Source organism: Pinus tabuliformis, chromosome 8 (genome assembly GCF_031772625.1).
Source record: "Pinus tabuliformis cultivar Carrire ecotype Pingquan chromosome 8, CPIR1, whole genome shotgun sequence".
Classification (NCBI taxonomy): Eukaryota; Viridiplantae; Streptophyta; class Pinopsida; order Pinales; family Pinaceae; genus Pinus; species Pinus tabuliformis.
Window position 1 is genome coordinate 941,893,412 of NC_142294.1, and position 21,873 is coordinate 941,915,284.

At 36.2% G+C, this 21,873-nt stretch overlaps 1 pseudogene; it reads right to left on the reverse strand.

The window, feature by feature from the left end:
• The window catches only part of LOC149238600 (iron-sulfur cluster assembly SufBD family protein ycf24-like), a 56,157-nt pseudogene extending 39,861 nt beyond the window's left edge, over positions 1 to 16,296 (reverse strand).
• Positions 16,297 to 21,873: the final 5,577 nt, after the last annotated feature.

Below are 21,873 nucleotides of genomic sequence, written 5' to 3' on the forward strand. Positions count from 1 at the left end.
ATTCTACTGTCCATACTCCCCTTAAGTACATGTTGAAATTTCTGATTGAGCTCTCCCTTTGTACATGCTAAGATGTATCAATTCGTCCATGCTCCCCCTTAGCACATTTTGAATTCTTTGATTGAACTCCCCCTTTGTACATGCTGAGATGTACCAATCCGTCCATGCTCCCCCTGAGCACATGCAAGGTCTGCAAAAGAATAACATGACTCTATACATTCATTGCCAATGACCTTCCTATCGCCAAACACTAACATACATCAATCTACCAACCAAGTGGGGATACACAATTTTGACTTATCCACCCAACCAAGTGGGGATATACCAAATGTTTATACATGACTGAAATAAACATTATTACATCATCCTTCCCATGCAAAGTGGGGTTACAAATTAGGTCTTTTCATGACCTTTACATCAAATGATATACATGTCATTTATAACAGAGACCAAATATCTAAACAAGACCATGATAGTTATCAACAACTATCATACACCATGTATGATCTGCACCATAAGCATCTGTCACCAGCATCCAGACCTGTAACCTGCAATACCATTCTCTTGGCCAACCAACAATCAGTAGCAAGATGTATCATAAGCATCATCACCAAAGACTTCTAACCATAATGCCAACAATGCATTATTCGAAGCATATGCTCCCCCTAAACCTGTGTCAACCTACATGAACCATATTAGACTTCTTTTCCTGAATCTATTCTGCTGCATTTTCCTCAGAGCTCCATATACGTGATTCTGCAGCCTCTAACTCGCATATATACACGGCTTCGCTTCATAATATCTACGTATACAAGATGGAATACTGAGGGTTTACACTTTTAGCTTCCCCTGGGTCTGTTATGTCTGTTAACTGAGTTTCTGACACTAATTTTGTCTCCTGAGATTGAGATGATGTATGCTCCTTTTGGTTTGGTGTCTAAATTTTGCTCCTGCATTCCTTTACTTTATGTCCAAACTTTTTACATGCATAACATCTTACATGTTTCATATTCCTTTTATTGCAATCAATAGCTTTGTGACCAAATATATTGCAAGCAAAACAATATCCCTTAAAGTACCTGGAACGTGATGATCTTTTTGTGTGATGGTATTGAACCATTCTACTTCTACATCTGGCAGTAGCATGTCCAAGATTATGACATTCATAACATTCAAGATTACTCATCGGAGGAAATAACTGTCTATCACTTCCACAGTTAGGAGCAAAAGATTTTCTTTGAAGAATTTCTTTCCTTGGTTGTTGTTGGGGTTGACCACTTATCTCCTTTTTGATCATTTGCGATTTTGCATTAGAATTCCTTCCCTCACCCTGTGAGCTAGATTCACCTTCAACAGTTTCATAAAAACCAAGACCAGTTTTGATAGTAGGGGATCAAAGAGATTCATTAGAATATTCTATTCAGTTGAGAGGAGTGTTCTATTGGAATGGTTAACAAGAAATGAGTACATAACTTCCCTATTGCATTGTATGTTTCCTAAAAAATTGTGGTGAATTCTCCTTTCTCTATATGTAAACATTTATACACCCTCCTATAGAGAAATATGCATAAATGTAGTGCAACCACAAAAATGAAATATAGTCAAGGAACATGAGTTGTGAGCAATTCAACAACTTATTGATAGATGACCAAACTAACTTATAATGTGGTTTCATGATATGAGGTGTATTGGTGTTAGTGCTGGAAATGACCCTGTAGTACCCAATTTTGTAGTGTCCATTATCTTGTAATATCAAAATTCTATAGGAGGGAGAGGAATTTTGATAGATGTTATGTTATGGGAAAAGAATGATTTAGAGAATTCATTCACATGGGGTTTTCATATGTTAATTGTCTTCCTCATAAAAGTTGCAATTCACTAATTGGGGTTGGTGCACTATGTATGATGATTACAATGTAAGTCCCAATAACATATTTATTATTGGGACTTATCTCATCTTCTTTCTCATATATCTGTTGATATAATTGACAAAAGTAAGATATATTTCAATTATTATGAGCCACAACTCATTGTCACTTCCTTTTTGTACTCAACATGTGTGATCAAAGGCCAAATTTGGAAATATCGAGTTATGAATTTCTATTGGCATTCTTTTGAACCTCTTGGTGCAATTTCTAGTATACTTATGCTTAGAAGGTGGTCTTATGGTGACTAATGTCATTTCTTATATATATATATATATATATATATATATATATATATATATATATATATATTATTTTTTAAATGCAAGGCTCTATCGAATATTCGATGACAATTGCAGATCATCGCATATTTGACACTTCTTGGTCATAGAACATGTCAGGTAATTGACACTAGAATCGACAGATGGTAGCGTCGGTATTTTAACACTCCCTTCAAGAAGAAATCTCATCCGTTACATATTCGATGCTTAACTATCAACCTGCAAGCGTCTGAGCAACAACACTTTTGTCGCAAATTTTACCTATATCATTGATTACTCGATGCCTAAACGTCAATTTTTCCTATTGGAAAAAATGACCTATGTGTCAAATATTTGACTACGAACTGGCGCGAGACTTGTCAGATATGCGATGTTTGGCTCGTCGAATATCCGAAGATTTTTAACATTCAAAACTGACTTATCAGCGTCAGTTTTTTAATGACCATTATTTCCTTTTATGTGTTGGTTAATTGACATTTGTACACTTGAATATTCGATGATTACATAACTATTGACTATTTGACAAAATTCCAGTGAAAAAATTACATAACTATTGATGAGCACCAATGGGTCAAATAGTTGACGCAAATAAATCACGTATTATACTAATTTCGACTTGCCCTTATGAGAATATATTGTGAACAGGAAATTATAGGCTAAGGTGGCAAATTTCTAGACAAATGATGATCATTGGCGTATGAACAATGGTTGCATGATTGTGGAATTTAGAACTGCACCTAGTGCTACAGGGAGTTGAAATGGTGCAAGAAGAGGATGTAGGGTAATGCATGGTTTTAAAAGAGGGACTTCGAATGTGTAACCATTTTTAGGCACGTCTTATTAATGAATTTAGACGTTGGTGCAAAGGATTAATGATAAAACAGTTATATGAACATTTTGTGGGAGGAATTAAATGTTTAAATGGTTACATAATTGGAGAAAATAAGGAGGGGACAAGTGGCGAGGTGTGAACGGGTGCAGCAATGGAGTGGGGAGGATAAAGAATATTTCAGAGGGGGTCTAGGTGGTTTCTAGTATTGGAGAGGGGGTCCCAAAATTATTGTGGAGGTGCCACGTATGAGCGGGTGGTTTATTAAAATCTACTTTTCAGACCCCCCCCCTCCCTTGTTAACCTCTGAAGGTGTGGGGGGTCGCGAACTCATCCTCCATCGTTGATCCGAGCGGGGATGATCCCATCCATTGGTTGGAAATCACGCTTTATTGCAAAGTGAAAAACTTTCATATCAAACTTGTATTTGCAATAAAATAACCCTTTGGAAAAATATACAAAGGATTAAAATTATAATAAAACAAAAATAATGTGGCATTTGAACTTGCTTGCATACTTTGGGATTCATTCTCTCTCTCTCTCTCTCTCTCTCTCTCTCTCTCTGTCCATATATATATATATATATATATATCCCCTTTTTCATTCTTTTCTATTGATAATTTTTTATTTATTTATTTCCTTTTCTTATTTTTTATTTTTCTTTTTTTCAACATAAGGAAAAAGTAAAAAAAAATAATTAGGGTAAAAATAAGTTACAACAAGGGACATTAGGGAACTCAGGAAATTCCCCTCTCCTATATAGGCTAGTGATAAAATATATGTCCTTCTTAAAGGGCCTATACCATGTCTTAGGACTAAGATGAAAAGCTTGCTCCTTGACACTCCACTTATGGATCAGATGTGCCAACAAGATTGAGTGCGCCTTCAGGGATATAGCCTCCTCATAGTACTTAAGGATGCCTACATTCCTCAAGAGCGCTTGGGTCATTGTGCTAATCGGGCGAGGGTATAGATCCATGTCCCTCTCTCGGGCCTCCCATGGTCAGAACACATAATGTTGGTCTCCCATTTGCTCATGCCCCTGGTGTTGCTCCCACTGTTGACATCTATGCTATATGATTGACATATAAAATACATTAGCCACATACATAAAACATAATTTTTTTTATTAAATGAAAAATGTATTTATAAATATGAAAACATAACTTTCAATTAAAAAGAAAAGAAAATTCCCCGGTGTACCAAAAAAATAGTAATGCATCAACTCTGGTGCAGTATCAAACACATCAGCACTAGAAACATTGCGTACATATGTATGAAACACTACTATTGGTTCACATACATAAGTTTTCATCATAGTGCTTCTAAACACACTTATGCACTAGTGCACACCTATAACCTTTTCGCACTGGTACAAAACATTTAGGTTATCAAACGCACTGAGAAATATTTTTTAATATTATGTGTGCGCTATATTTGGTAAACATAAATGCACTAAGCGTAACCTAAAAAAGTATGCACCAACATACAATTTATAGTTTTTCCTGATTCATTTTTATTTACAAAACATGTCGTAAAAAATGTTGTGTTAGCTTCACACATCGAACTGCAGTGCACCCTGTAAATTTCAAGGTGCACCGCTATAAGTGCAAGCCAAAGCTGTTGAACATACCACGCAAGAATTTTTTTTTCAAAAACTATGGATTTTATGACCTATTTCGCAATTATAATCCACAAAAAAATTAAATTAGAGAGAAACATAAACATTACGTGGATATTTGGTTATCAAGGAGGCATTATTGACACGTAATTGAGAAAAAAGAAATCACCACCGGGTGAGAAATTGGAAAGCCACATACTGAGCATGGTACGGAAGGATGGTGAACAAGTGAAGAATTGACGGTAGGGCACTTGTGTGAGGCAAGAGTGGCACCAATGCTTCAGATCTATATAGCACTGTAGATGGTAAAAATGAAATTTATGGCTGGTAGGTTTTTTTAATTTAAACATGTTTCAGTACATTATTATAACCACACTGGTGCATAAAATATCCAAGAACATTGTTTTTATTTTTAAATTAAAATCCCTATATCGATGTTCTTGTTAAGAAGCACCGAGGCATTCAAATAAATTTACCATATCGGTGCTTTGTCAGACTATAACACTGCATTTAAAAAAAAAACCCTAACTATGTTATTTTGCATACACACCAGGGCGTTTAAATACATGAAAAACATTGGTGCTTCATAATAAGATAGCACTACATTTTTAAAAAAATGAAAAACCCTATAGCAGTGCTCTTATTAAGGCGCACCTGGTCATTTTAAATAATTAGCAACACCAATGCTCAGTGGTAGTATAACACCTTATTTAAAAAAAAAACCTAGCGGGCTCTTTCTAAGATGAACCAAAGCGTTTTAATACATGAACAACATTGGTGCTTCATTGGAATATAATACCACATTATTTTGAAAATTAAAAACCTATAGTGGTTCTCTTTCTAAGTATGTAATGGGGCATTTTACTTCAAGAAGGGAACTGGTGATGCAGTTGCATTGAGCACCAAATTTTTTTTTTTTAAACTTGACCTTTATCCAATGTTATCGATTAGTGTAAGCATCGGTGTGTGGTATGTCGTGTATGCATCGGGGAGTTATAATACAAGTTTAGCACTGGTTAGTTTTCACAGTATAGCATGGGACTGGGAAAAATGAATTTTAGGACTGAGATTTTTTTAAATTTGAGCCTTTTCCCATGCTATCAAGTAGCATACGCATCGGTGCTTGTTGTTATCTAGCAAAACGTTTTTTTTTAAATAAATATACCATGATGCACCATGTTGTATTAGGGATCGACGATTATATGTATAGTAAAGCATCGGTGCATGTTTATATTATAGATGCATCGTTAAAAAAACGTTTGCCCACCCACCTCCGCTACAACATATTTCTGGGCTATTTTTATAGGGGCTTGCACGAAAACCTCCACTAGAGGGTTTTTTCCTTGTAGTGACATACATACATATAAACTATTCAATAAATTTTCAAACCATGAGCAAGATCAATAACAAGAGCACATCATATCATGAGATATATCATGCATGTGACCAACATTTAACAAGAATGAAGCCATGAAAAACTAGTCATATAATCACATAATAAGCCAAAACTTGTGTTGATTAATCTCATTAAGGAATTATAGAAAAACATGTAGATTCACAAGCTCATGTAATCCACTAAAACAAGAGACAAGAATCTACTTCTACTCTTTACAGTGGAAGCCCATAAACATCGAGAAAACAATAATCAATAGAGGAAGAGAATTAAAGGCGCATAACACAATAAATATTCGAGGAAAGACACAACTCAAAAACCCACTATTTGTTTTGTATTAATCTGGAAAATCAAGATGAAATTACAATGCTTGTTCTCTCTAGAATAATCCCAACACTCAGCAAATTCAATCTCCAACTCATAAGAAAGCTCAAGGCCAAATCTTAGCCAATTCACAAGCTCTCCAAATCTCTATTCCAATGTGTAATTCCTATGAAGGACATATTGTATTTAAAGGGGAATAAAGCCTCTAAAAATAGAGCAATCCCTCAAGTATAAGTTCTTGAATGCATTCACTATCAATGCAACTCAGAAAATTCTAAATAAATAGTACACTATCCTTGCACTCTAGTCTCAACTAGGTCTTTCTTAGAATCAACATGCATGAGTTTCTGATGGTGGAATCTTCAGTTAACTAGAGTAGCATTAATTAGGTCACTAGTGTCCCGACTGACTGTTTACTCACTATTAGTTCCTGAAATGGATTGGAACTAATTTAACTTAACTCAATAAATTGAGTTAACTAATTACAACTCATTCATAACTCATCCTTAAATCCTATAAGTTAGGGAGAACATATACATGTCTGCTAAAAGACTTCCACTTAGAATTTCCTACATTAATTAAGTTAATTAAAATTAATTAATTATTTTCAAATTGCTTTGAGAAAATAATTCTATTTTAATTCACAGTTTAATTCAAGGATAAATTAAACTAGAATTTCTTGTTGCCATTTCTCAACACTCCCTCTCAACAAGAAATGGATTATCCACTACCTCGATCTTGTCTCTGTGAAACTCGAATTTACATCTTGGCAATGCCTTTGTCAAGATGTCAACATCTTTCTCGTCCATGGGAGTTTAATATAACAACATGATCCTCCTCAATACAAAATCTCTGAGATGATGATATCAGATATCTATACTCTTGGACCGATCATCAAAAACTGGATTTTCAGAGAGTTTGATATGACTCTTATTATCACAATAAATCAATGTCGGATCCATCTGCTGACCAAACAAACCAACCAGGATCTTCCTCATCCAAATAGCCTCACATGCTACCTGACTTGCAGCCATGTACTCTACCTCTGCCGAACAGAGTGCAACCAATCTCTGTTTCTCGTTGTACCAAGAAACTACAGCTGAGCCAATACTAAATATCCCTCCTAATGTGCTCTTCCTTTCGGATGGAATCCTCGCCCAATCTGCATCGGTGAATCCTTGAAGCTTCACTCCCTCTGCTCGTCTATACCACAACCCAAACTAAGTAGTGCCTCTGAGGTATCTCAATACATGCTTTATCGCCTTCCAATACAGCTTGGTAGGCCTAACCATCATTTGACTAAGCTGGTTAAATGCATAACACATATCTGGTCGTGTGTTCACTAAGTACATGAGTGAACCCACAAGCTTCTTGTAAACAGTAGCTTCCAGTACTTCCCCTGAAGTATCATCCTCCTTCCTCTAGTTACTAGCTAGAGGAATCTCCATGGGTTTACTGTTATCCATGCAGAATCTTCTGAGTATCTCATTGGCATACTTTCCTGGAGAAACAAACAACTCCCCATCTCCCTGCCATACCTCCATGCCAAGAAAGTAATGCATAAGCCCCATGGCCTTCATCTCAAACTCTCTTGCAAGGTCCTCCTTACAAGATTTGATGAGCTTCTCATCACCTGTAAGTATGAGATCATCTACTTAAAGTACAATGATCAAAATCTTACCTTCCACCACTATCTAATATAGGTTCGCATCTCCTTCACTCTTTGTGAAGCCCAACACAATGAAGTATCTATCTATCTTGGTGTACCAAGCACAGGGTTCTTGCTTCAACCCATACAACGCTCTCTTGAGTCGGCACACATGCAACTCACGGTCCAAGGTTTCAAAACCTTTTGGCTGATCTATGTACACCTCTTCCTCAATCATGCCATTGAGGAACGTAGTCTTCACATCCATCTAATGGGTACTCCAACCCATCTGTGCAAATAGTGCCAAAATAGGTCTGATAGATGAGTACCTTGCAACAGAAGTAAAGGTCTCATCATAATCAATCCCCTCTACCTATGAAAAGCCATGGGCCACAAATCTAGCCTTATGCTTCTCCACACTACCATCTGCAACTTTCTTTACCTTGTAAAGCCAACAGGAGCTCACAACTAACTTGTCCTCTAGTCTCGGGACCACATCCCAAACATTATTTCGAACTATGGATTCATACTCCACCATCACATCAACCCAAACTGGTTGTTGCACTACTTCCTGAAAGGAAGATGGCTCTGTCACAACACATGCACCCATAAGTGCCATGTATCCAGTGTACCTCTCTGGTGACCTCCTCTGTCTGCGCTGAGAAGAGGGTGCTCCCACATTCTCCCATGCATCATCCAACAATCTGTCAGCCTCTCTAGTGCACTTTCTTCCCTCTCTGGAAGACTCTACTTGAGTGGATGTCTCCACTCCCGAAACCTCTACATGTGGCTGCTCCACATCAATCTGAGGCTCCTCAACCTTAGGAACTAAAAGTTCCTCCTCCGCATGTAGCTCAAGCTCCCTCTCAAGGGATACTCGCATGGCCTTCTCCTCATCAAACTTGACATCCCTGTGAACCACTGTCATTCGACTAGTTTGCATGTACACCCGATAATTGTGGGGAGTATCAATGTACCCCACAAAGATCCCCAACTTTTTTGTTGGCTCAATCTTCTTTCGTGCATCTTTGGTCACATGGAAATAAACTGCTGACCCAAAATCCTGAAGTGACCAACATCTGGCCTCTTACTGAAATAATCTTCCTCTAGTGTTTTACTCTCAAGTATCTGATGTGGGCTACGGTTCTGGAAATAAACGCTATGTTGCATGCCTCAGCCCACAAGTGTAGTGGTAGGCCCTGATCATGCAACGTCTCCCTTGTTTCCCCTACTATGCTCCTGTTCTTCCTCTTGGCAACCCCATTCTATTAAGGGTTATGAGGTGCCATCAACTCTCGTTTAATCCCTTCCGCTACACAGAATTTCTTAAACTCATTGGAGACATATTCTCCACCGTTATCTCTCTGTAAAGCTTTAACCTTCTTTCCTAACTCTTTCTTGACCAATTCTTTTAATTCAAAAAACTTTGTGAATGTCTAATCCATTCTCAGCATGAAAAATATCCAACATTTACGAGAATAGTCATCTAAAAATATAACATAATACCTTTGTTTGGTGGTGGATACTGTCGAGAATGGTCCACACACATCTGAATGGACTCTCTCCAGAATAGACTCTGCTCGACTGTCTCTATCTCCAAAGGAAGACTTGGTGCATTTTCCTAAAATACAACCCTTGCATGTATCAACTTTCTCAAGCGTACCTTTGGGAATACCGGTAGATATTTGTTGCAATATCTTCAAAGCCCCATGATGTAAGTGGCCCAATCACCTGTGCCACAACTCACCAACGTCTCGGCTCAACATCTTTTCCACTTTTGAACTCAAAGCAGCACAATCCTCTACCTCTATCTTATAGATATTTTGAACTTGAATCCTTATCTTCTTTACTTGACCCGTGCCTATGTGTCGAAGGAACACCTTTCCTTTTGAAAATATCACATGATAGCCTCTATCCTCAAGCATGGCAACAAATACCAAGTTCTTCATCAGTCTGGGTACATTCATAACATTCTTCGAGGTGAGTGGAGCTGTATGCTCCCTCTGAAAAGTAATAGTGCCCACAATAACACTATACTTACCATCATCAACCATATTGATATGCATCTTGAGATGTTTCTCCTGCAGTTCACTAAATAACTCTTTGTCGCCAGTCATGTGGAAGGAAGCTCCACTGTTTAAGTACCGGACACTTTACATCATTGAAGACACCATGCATGCAATGAGGGAAAAGCATAATTCGAATTGGGATGCCAAAGCCTCACCCTCCACTCCTCCTAAGGATTTCTCCTTGGACTTCTTCAATGGACCATTTGTAGCAAAGTGACCCATCTTGTGACATTGAAAACATTTAACTTTCATCATGTCCTTCTTCTTAGCTCCATGATAAGAATCTGATTTGGAATGAGAAATTTTACCTTTCCCCTTCCTTGAATTAATTGCTAAGGCACAATTCTCTTTATCACCAGTCTTTGATTAAGAGCCATCCTTGGTGTTCCTCCTGATCTCATCTTGCATCAAATCTGACCATAGTCATTCCCAATCTGGCAGCTTCTCCCGACCATTGACAAAGTCTTGATAACTATGCCAACTCTTTGGGAGTCAAAGAAGAGAAAGGCTCACTATATCCTCCACGGAAATTGTGATTCCAACACTTCCAAGTTCATCCTAACATTGAGTGAACTTGGTCAAGTACTTTGGAATCGTCTCACCTTTCTCCATCTTGATTTTACGAAGTTTATCCTTCAGTGCCAACTTCCTTTAATCATTGCTATTCTAATACAAGTCCATCAATTTTTTCCACATAGCATGCAAAGTTTCCTTTTCATGGAGACTCGAGACAATGTGGTTTCGAACTCCCTCGAGGATTATCCACCTTGCCTTTGCCACACACTTCTTCCATTCAGCCAAGTTCTGTGCATCTATAGTTGTTGGCTTGGGGACTTCTTAATCAATGAATTCCTTCAAGCCATTATCTTCTAGCACAACCTCCATCATGTCCCTCCAGGCTATAAAATTCAAGCTGCCTTCAAAGGCATACTCAAGCCTCAACCCATGGAACGTCATCTGCTGATCCTGAAGTATGTATGTAAATTTGACTTTCACCTGTAACCCAAAAACTGAAAACTTCGAAATCTCCTCTAGAGAGATGATTTTAAATCAGCGATATCTCCCTCATCCGAACTCCCATTCAGCCGATTATTTTTTTGAATTTGGGTATCTTTTCCCAAGGAATCCAAATATGCAATTTGTTTCTAAAAATTTTGCATAGAAATTCTCAGAACTTCTCTGCAAACTCTCAGCCCAAAAAATAATCTTGCTCTGATACCATGTAGAAAAACCTGTATATTCACAAGCTCATGTAATCTACTAAAGCAAGAGACAAGAATCTACTTCTACTCTTTACAATGGAAGCCCATAAACATCGAGAAAACAATAATCAATAGAGGAAGAGAATCAAAAGCACATAACACAATAAATATCTGGGGAAAGCCACAACTCAAAACCCCACTAACTATTTTGTATTAATCTAGAAAATCAAGATGAAATTACAATGATTGTTCTCTCTAGAACAATCCCAGCACTCAGCAAATTCAATCTCCAACTCATAAGAAATATCAAGGCCAAATCTTAGCCAATTCACAAGCTCTCCAAGTCTCTATTCCAATGTGTAATTCCTATGAAGGATAGCTTGTATTTAAAGGGAAATAAAGCCTCTAAAAATAGCACAATCCCTCAAGTATCAGTTCCTGAATGCATGCGCTATAAATGCAACTCAGAAAAATATAAAACAAATAGTACAATGTTCCTACACTCTAGTATCAACTTGGTATTTCTTAGAATCAACATGCATGAGTTTCTCATGGTGGAATCTTTAGTTAACTAGAGTAGCACTAATTAGGTCACTAGTGTCCCAACTGACTATTTACTAACTATTAGTTCCTCAAACTAATTGGAACTAATTTAACTGGACTTAACTCAATAAATTGAGTTAACTAATTACAACTCATTCATAACTCATCTTTAACTCCTATAAGTTAGGGAGAACATATACATGTCTTCTAAAAGACTTCTAATTTGAATTTGCTAAATTAATTAAGTTAATTAAACTTAATTAATTATTTTCAAATTGCTATGAGAAAAAAATTATATTTTAATTCACAGTTTAATTCAAGGAAAAAATAAACTGGAATTTCTTGTTGCCATTTCTCAATAGGAATAACACATAATAACGTATGCATGGTTCCAACCAAGTTAGGGACTTCCACGTACCACCTGACCATATATTAGGCTAAACCAAATCTGTCTTTCATCTAATCACCCTCATTCCATATTCCAAGCATGAATGTGGGATATCATGGGAGAAAGAAAACCATAACCAAACAAGGAATTTGGAGGAAATCCACCTCCACCCTCAAGTGACAATGATTTCACCTGTCCATAAATCAACAAACCAATACAAGATTGGATGCCTCAAAATTTCTTCACCATACCTAGAGGAATTTTCTTGTCTCTACCCACCTATCAAGAGCTTCCCTGAGAAAACCATCTCCACCCTCAACACTTGGGATTTTCCTGAGACCACCTCAATAGGATATCAAATCTATCGGCAATCTAAATCTCAACCAAACAAAATACCCACTACATCATGGATATCCATGAAATGGAAAATGGAAAGGTTGTACATGATTGTCAACCCAGGAAAATCCCATGTTAAGGACATCAGAAATGACCAATAAAACAATGCAAAAACCATGCATCATAATCCTAGTAAGATAATCAACATGCATATTTTTTTCCTGCAAATCCTCAACTATTTTTTTCCCTTACTTGTTTCTATCCAAGTCTTCTCCTGGTTGCCTTTGAATTCCTCTTGCGCTCCTTACTTTCCTTGCTTGTCTCTTGCTTGTGTCCAAGTGCTCTTATCCTCTCTTCTTGTTGTAGTGTTCTCTCTTTCTTTTTCCCAAAAAGGGAATGGATGAATGTCTCTCTCATTTCTTTTTCTTTTCTTTTCCTTTTTCCATAATTTTCCCTTACATTCATATTATTCATTTTCTCTTCCATGGAATTTATTTCATTTTCCTTTATTTCTTTTGCATCCTTGCCACATGTTCCTTGCTAGCCTGTAATAAATAATTTTCCTTTTATTTCCTTTTTCCTCTTGCCAATGCCAATGACAATTTCCATAGCCAATAATAAATAATTAACCACAAGCAGTTCACAATGTAATGTTTTCCCCTTCATTCAGCTTGGAATATGTGCCTAATGACCTTAGTTTTATTTTGGCTTTTATATTTTCCTTTTATTTACATGGAAACTTAACCCAGGGTTGTTACAAACACCTCCCACTTGGGGGGACACCATCCTCAATGTTCTTGACACTTATGACAAAATAAAATTGATGGAAACATAACAAACATATTTTTTATTGGAGATTTATAAACACGGCTCGAATCAATATTTACAATGACATCTATATATATATATATATATATATATATATAAGAACAATTGTGTCAAATAAAAAATAAAGAAGGATATGATTCCTGCATCTGATTAGCCATCTCCCATTTAGCTTCATCGAGCCCAAAGTGCTTCCATTGCACTTTAACTTGCTCTATTTTTAGGTTCGAGAACATGTGCTTCTTCCACTGTAGGATGCATTGAGGTTCTAGCTGGAAATATCCTTCTCATTCCACATGAAATACAGACCAATAAATCACATGATCAACATCTCGTATATATATTTTAACGAGATAAACATGAAAAACATCATTGACTTTAATTTATGGAGGCAAAGAAATTTTGTAGGCCATTGATCCAATCCTCTCAAGGATCTCAAAAGGCCACAATACCGAGGTTCCAACTTGTCACATGACCCAATCTTCAAGGAGATCTTCTTGGGCTTGATACAAAAGTACACATGCTCTCCAACCTAAAACTCCTTAAATACTCTATGTTTATCCACATAGTCTTTTTCATGTCCTGTGATCAATTCAAATTCTTCTTGATAACATGTATCTCTTGCTCTATCTCTTTCAACATATCTGTTCCAATCAACACCTTTCTCACTGGATCACTCCAACTAATAGGAGTATTACAACTCCTCCCATAGACAACCTCAAATGGACTCATCTTCAAGGATTCTTGATACCCATTATTATAAGAAAACTCCATTAGTGGAAGATACTCCTCCCACTTCCTTTGTTGATGCATGACATACATCCTCAACATATCCTCAAGGATATTGTTAACTCTTTCTCTCTACCCATCTGTGTACGGATGATTAGTTGTATTGAATGCTAACTCTTTCCCCAAGCCTGTAAAAAAATTATTCCAAAACCTTGAAGTGAACTTGGAATCTCTATCTCATATAATCCTCTTGGGAACTCCTTGAAACCTCACTATATCCTTAATGAATATTTGAGCCACTTCACTAGTTGAATTAGTATACTTTACTACAACAAAATGAGGTATCTTTCTCAACCTATTAACCACAACCATGATGGAATCATGCTACCTTGATTTCCTTGGCAATCCTATAATTAAATACATGGAAATGACCTTCCATTTCCATTCTAGAATCAGAATAGGTTGTAGTAGACTAGCTAGATTCTTGCATTCAGCTTTCACCTGTTGATAATCCAAGCACTTAGCAACAAACTCAAACACCTCATTATTCAAATTAGGCCAATAGTAGAGCTTCATAACAGTTGTCAAAGTCTTCTAGTATCATAGGTGTCTTGAATATGGCTTGACATGAAACTCTCTCAAAATAAGCTTCTTCAATTCATTATTATCAGGCACATAGATCATAGTCCTAAAATTGACCAAGACATATGTTGTGAGGTGATACTCCTCATCCTTATCACCCTCAACTTGTTGTTGCAATCTCTACTTCAGTTGTTTATACCTCTCATCATGCTTCCCTGCATGTAATATTTTCTTTTGCAAATCTGTCCCATAAGAGCTCATAGCTGAAATGTGATTCACATATACTCTTCTACAGAGAGCATTCACAACTCGATTCTCCTTTCCCTTGATGTACCAAATTTCAAAGTCAAACTCACTGAAAGTAGTTAACCATCTATATTGCCTTGCATTCAAATTTGGTTGGTCAAACAAATATCTCATTCCACTATAATCACTCATCAAAATGAATTTCGTGCTAAGGAGATAATGTCCCCACATCTTCAATGCATGAATGATAGCTTCCAACTCAAGATCATGAGTCACATAACTTTTCTCATGCTCATTCAACTTCCTTGATTCATAGAAAACCACATGCCCTTTCTACATTGGGAATCCACCAAGGCATTCCTTGCAGGCATATGTACAAACCATAAAGTCCTTATTAGGATCCACAATCCTCAAAACATAAGCTTTGGTAAGAAATTACTTCAACTGATCAAAGCTAGCTACACACTCCATAGTAAATTCAAAAATATTTCTTTTCCTCTGCAAAGATGTGATAGAATAGCCAATATTAGAGAAATTTTGGGTAAACCTATGGTAATAGCCTGCTAATCCCATGAATGATTTGGCATTATTCACATTCTTTGGATCCAACCACTCCAAGATAGGCTTAATATTTTCTGAATCCACTACATGCTCTTCCTTGTTCTTTGAATAAACCAATATATCATCAATAAAGACTATCACAACTTATCCAGGTAAGGGTGCAACACATTTTTCATCATACACATGAAGGTGGCTAGAGCATTGGTAGGACCAAAAGGAACCACCACAAACTCATAGTGCACATACCATATGTGAAATGCAATCTTACAGATGTCTTCTTCTTTTATGCACACCTGATGATATCCTTATCTCGGATAAATATTTGAAAATACTATAGATCCCTTCATCTTATCAAACAATTCGTCAATCTGGGGAAATGGGTACCTGATCTTGATATTCACCTTTTTCCACTTCCTATAATCAATCCACAATCTAAAAGTACTATCCTTCTTCTTTACAAACAAAAATGGTGCACCCCAAGGATATTCACTTAGCCTTATGTACCCCTTATCAAACATCTTTTTAAGATGTAACTTCAATTCCACCAACTTGGGAGTGCTTATCTTGTAAGGTTCCTTAGATGTTGGTGTTTCTCCTTGCATCAATTGAATATAAAAGTCCACCTCTTTTTGAGGAAGTCGCTCTGGAATCTCTACAGGAAACACATCTTGAAACTGCTGCAAGATAGGATACATCCTCAGGACTTTGACATCCTCATCATCTAATCCTTTGTCACTGGAAATATGAACTGCAAATAATAAACAACATTTCTTGTGGATGTGCTTAGCTTGCATGGTTGTAACCATCCTCATTGATGTAGGCTTCTTCTTTCGTTGCAAGAATCTATTTTCTTCATCATCATCTAGGCACTTAATGGCCTTCTCATAGAAATCTACCTTGGTCCTATGAATAAACAACTAATCGATTCTCAAAAGCATACAATATGCACCCAAAGGAAGAAAATTCAGGTTTGTTGATGTAGGCATGCCATTAAGCTCAAATGCACAAGATTTCACCCAATGATGAACTCTTCTCTTGGTCCCTGTAGCCAACTGCACCAACCAATATTTTGCATGCAGTTCCTTATCCAAATAGCATTGATCCACCAATTTAGGACTAATATAGTTATAATTAGATCTTATATCAATAAAAATAGAAACAACTTGATCACAAATATTACCTTCCATCTCGATAATGGATGCCTGGTCATATGTCTGCATGTTATCAAATGCTACATAAATTTAACGAATTCTCTAACCTACATTCCCAATTTTTTGTGCCTCTTAAGCATTGTAGATCTGAGGTCTACCTCCCAAATGCAATATACAAACCTTCTTGTGATTATATATGCACAAATCCAACACTTCAATGGTTCTCTACCATTGCCTTTATACTGCACCTCTACAGGCTGAGACCCATGTCCTTTCTCTGTTGCATTGGACTTCTTATGAAGATCCATATTTTCCTTCTCACCTATATCTTGAGATCCCCCTCACTTATTGAGCCATTTTCATTTCATATTATTGATATCCTTCTAGTCATGCTTGAACTCAGGATTGGACTTTAGTTGTTAATAGAAATGCTTCCCTAATGGCTTCCTTCAATGACTAAGGGTCATCAAACTCAATCCAGACTTTGAATGATAATTGAAATCCATTGATAAACCTTTGTATTTTTTCTTTCTCATCCTCGAGATAGAGGACATATCTCAATAGCTCTAGAAATTTGGTTATGTATTCTTCATTTGACATGGAACCCACCTTGGGCTCATAAAATTCCTTAGCCTTTCCATCATAATACCTTGCAGACAAGTACTTATTTCTAAAGAGTCTTTCAAATTATTCCCAAGTCAGCTTTTCTTCCTTGATGCCCTTGACATGATTGACATCTTCCAACCAGATATTTGCCTTTTCTTTAAAGCTAAAGGTATTTATCTTGGCCTTCATATTCTCTAAGTAGTCATGAAGTCCGAAAAATTTCCTCATTCCAAGCAGTCATACTTATTCATCATCTGGTTTGGTAATATCACCATCAAAAGTAGGAGGCTCAGCTTTCTTGAATTCCTCTGGAAAATACCCCTTCTCACTCCTCCTATTATATTGGCAGTGATTGTGATAATGTCTCCTAGAAGTAGAGGTAGAATAAAATCCATGTGTACTAGCTCTCCTCTTGGTAAATCCAAGGATTTTCCACTCTTTACTATATAGTCCATGTCCATCATGTACCTTTACTAAGAGTGGCTTCCATCTGCATCATTAGTCCTTTCTTCATGTCTGTCTCCATGACAGCCCCCCAGCTTTCTTTGCTTCTATAAATCTAGAAAACTTTAAAGAATCAATGGATTAACCTCAACTTACTTTTCTTGAGCTTTCACAAGAATTTCATGTGCTTCAATCAAATTCTCATTATATTCTTTACAACTTATGATCTCTTCCCTCATACTTCTTAATGTATCCACCAGATCAAGAGATTCTCCCTCTCCCTTTTGCCCAACTAATTTCTCCCATCCTATTAATTTCTCTTATGGCCTATACGGGGAGCCATATGATCTATACTCAACCATTATTCTCTTCATCTTTGGCCTTCTATTTCCTACAACTTACCCTTGTTAGATAAAATAAAGGACATAATCAAAAGAATTACCTCAATTTACTTCTAGTGAGGCTATTACATCTGCATAGGTCAATCCATATTAGCACGATACCTAATAATAATAATATCACAAGCATATCAGTTCATACATGAATAAAACTATAACCACATCATGTACATAACAATAACAATAGAGTAACTAACCTACATGCCAGATATACATATAGATAACTGACATGCATTCATAACAATCTGCATTTACCCCAAGGTCTAGCATAATGAACCTACTCTGATACCACATTGTAACACCCCACCCCACATTTACCCACTTTTACAAGCTTACCAAAGAAAACATGAGCTGAGAGTTACTATGCATGACCCAACTTCCAAGATTCAGTGATGGAAATGTGATCCACATTTCCAAACTTAATGCAACACTCAGAGACACATGATCACCCAAATATCAAACCATTACCACTGTTAACCTTTTCCCTGAGCTAGAACCACATTATGACCTAGCTCACAACCTACCCGCATGCATGAAGGATAGTCAGTTTAGCCAGAGGGCTTCAGCCACACGCAGAACACAACCTCCATGTGGTTGTGGCCAAAAATTTCCTGTTAAGATAGTACGATCACAGACTTTCCTCTGAAATTTTAGGGCTATCCAACATGCCAAATTCCCAAAACTTTCCCAACGAGCTTCTTTCGTCCTCATACTTTGTTTCCAAGATTTTTTCTTTCTCAAACGTTTCTATCACATGTGAATCATATTTTCAAACACTTTGAGACCAAGGTGCATGTAGGTTTGAATACTTAGTTCATTTATTGTTTCATTAGTTTCATCAAAAGATCATCAAGAAGGTCCACTACCCTCTCATACTAGCTGCATAAACACATGTTAGCCCATACATACATATAAAAACCATGAGAAATATTAATAATAAGAGCACATCATATCTTAAGAGATATATCATGCATGTAAGCAACATTTATCCAAAATGAACCAATAACAAACAAATCATATAATCACACAATAAGCCAAAATTTGTGCTCATTAATCTCATTAAAGAAGAACACAATAACATATGCATAGTTTCAACCAAGTCATGTAATTCCATGTACCACCCGACCATAGATTGGGATGAATCGAATCTTTCTTTCAGCCAATCACCCCCATGCCATATTCTAAGCATGAATGTGTGATCAGATGGGAGAAACCAAAACATAACCAAATAGGAATATGGAGTAAAACCACCTCCACCCTCAGCCCACAATGATTTCACCTAAAACAATCTAGAAATCACCAAACTAATACAAGCTTGGATGCCTCAGAATTTCTTTGCCATACCCAGAGAAATTTTCCTGTCTCCACCCACTTGTCAAGAGTTTCCCGAAGAAAACCATCTCCACCCTCAAACCTTGGGATTTTCCTAAGACCTACTCAATAGGATCAAAATTAATCTACCAGAAATCAGAAGCTCAACCAATCAAGGAATCCGCTACATCATGGATATCCAAGAAATGGAAAATGGAAAGGTTATACATGATTGTAAATCCAGGAAAATCCCATACCAATGCCAACAAAAATTACCAATAAACCAATGCATAAACCATAATCTTATTAAGATAATCAACATGCATATTGTTACCTGCAAATCCTCAATTATTTTTCTTCCCTTTCTTGGTGTGGTCCAAATCTTCTTCTAGATGAAATCAAATTCCTCTTATGCTCCTTTCTTTCCTTAATTGTCTCTTGCTAGTGTCCAAGTTCTCTTCTCATCTCTTCTTGCTATAGTGTTCTCTCATTCTTTTTCCCAAAAAGTGAATCAATGAATGTATGTCCCATTTATTTTTCTTTTCTTTTCCTTTTTCCTTGATTTTCCCTTGCATGCATATTTCTCATTTTCCCTTACATGGAACTTATTTCTTTTTCCTTTATTTCTTTTGCATCCTTGCCACATGTTCCTTGCTAGCCTATAATAAATAATTTTCCTTTTATTTCCTTTTGCCTCTTGCCAATGCCAATACCAATTTTCATAGTCAAAAATAAATAATTAACCACAAGTGGATCCCAACGTAATCTTTTCCCCCTATCCAAATTGGAATAGGTGTCCCATGACCTTGGTTTTATTTTTTCTTTTATAATGTCCTTTTATTTACATGGAAACTTAATTCGAGGTTATTATAGTTATTGAAACTAGCATCTCTTGAAAAAATGCATATTGTACTAGTTGGTCTCTTGGAGCATGGGTCACCATGTGACAATATACAAAGGCTATGATTGTTTAAAAAATGGAAGTTGTTACAGGTAATGTTGTGTTATTTTATAAAATTCTTAGGTTGATTATATGACTGGGTCCTGGTGACTATTATTAAGGTTTAAAATATATTTTTATTGAAAAAAGCCTTGGAACTTAACAAAATTAACCATTTTATTGATTCCATCCAACTCAGTACAAAGTGTAGTGGATTTTTAGAATTGGATACTCTCACAAATTACACTTAAGTATGGAAATTCAAGACAAAACTTGAACCATGAAAATAATAGAAGATAGAAGATGCTTTGTGGTAGATGATCACATTGAAGTGTAGGTCATTGAAAGAGGATGTGAGGAATAAGTGGATCATGGACCAATTAGGAAGTTTCATCAAGATTTTTATGTATTTTTTTCCAGTGTTTCATAGTGTTGTAATATTTTAACAATGTAAACTTTGAAACGGGAACTCTGGCCAAAAAACTCCAAAAAAACATCAAAAACAGTGCTAAAAACGAAAAGTGTGTATACTGGAACGATGTTTTTATTTTTTAGGCGTCAATTTTGAACATGTTTTAAAAATGGCAGTGACTGCGAAATTTACTATGAAATTTTCGTGCAAAATATAGCTTCAAAACAAAAGTGATAATACTGGAACAATGATTTTTTTTTTAGGGTCAACTTTTAAAATTTTAAAAAAATACTAGTAAAACCAAATTTTTATGTGTCAAACAAAGTTGTTTATGGGGAAAAAACACACTAATGTTTTTGGTAGAATATCATTTTTCTTTCCTAAGTATGAATTCAACATGTTTTCAACCATAACATGCTAGATACAAAAGAAATTGAAATTTTTTCAACTATAAAATTAAAAAACCATGACATTATGAACAAATTACATCACTAAATGAATTCAAAAGTCATTATTTGTATATTGAATAAAACATACATTATATCTATAATTTAATATTGCATTGTAGATATTTTAAACAATAAAATTTATCATAATTAAGACATATAATCCAACAACATAAAAATGCCTCATAACGTCTCATTTAACACCATATGGAAAACATTAATTTTATTTGAAGATACGATGCATACATTAGTTATATAAATTGTCTTAAACAATTATTCAAAATCACTCATATTTTCTTGCACACCATCAGAATTCACATCTTTAGATGAGTGACTAGATGCTAATGAAGATGTTCCATATTCTTCTCTTTCATCAGCTAGTGCCCCATCTGAGTCCACATGCATGCCCAACATTTCAGGTTTCAAAATTCTTCTAGATCTACGACTGGTTTCAGCAAACTCCCATGTCAACATTGTTCCTTCTGGTAACAACCTTTTCAAAATCTCTATCATCTTGAAGCGAAGAGTTCCTCTCTTTGTTAAATTGAATTCATAAACAAGTATGTCAACATCCTCCAATTTTAATATGTCTGTGCGGCGGCGATTTATATTTGTACCCTTTATTTTTCTCTTTTCGCCATTTTTTTGTCAACTACCATCTTT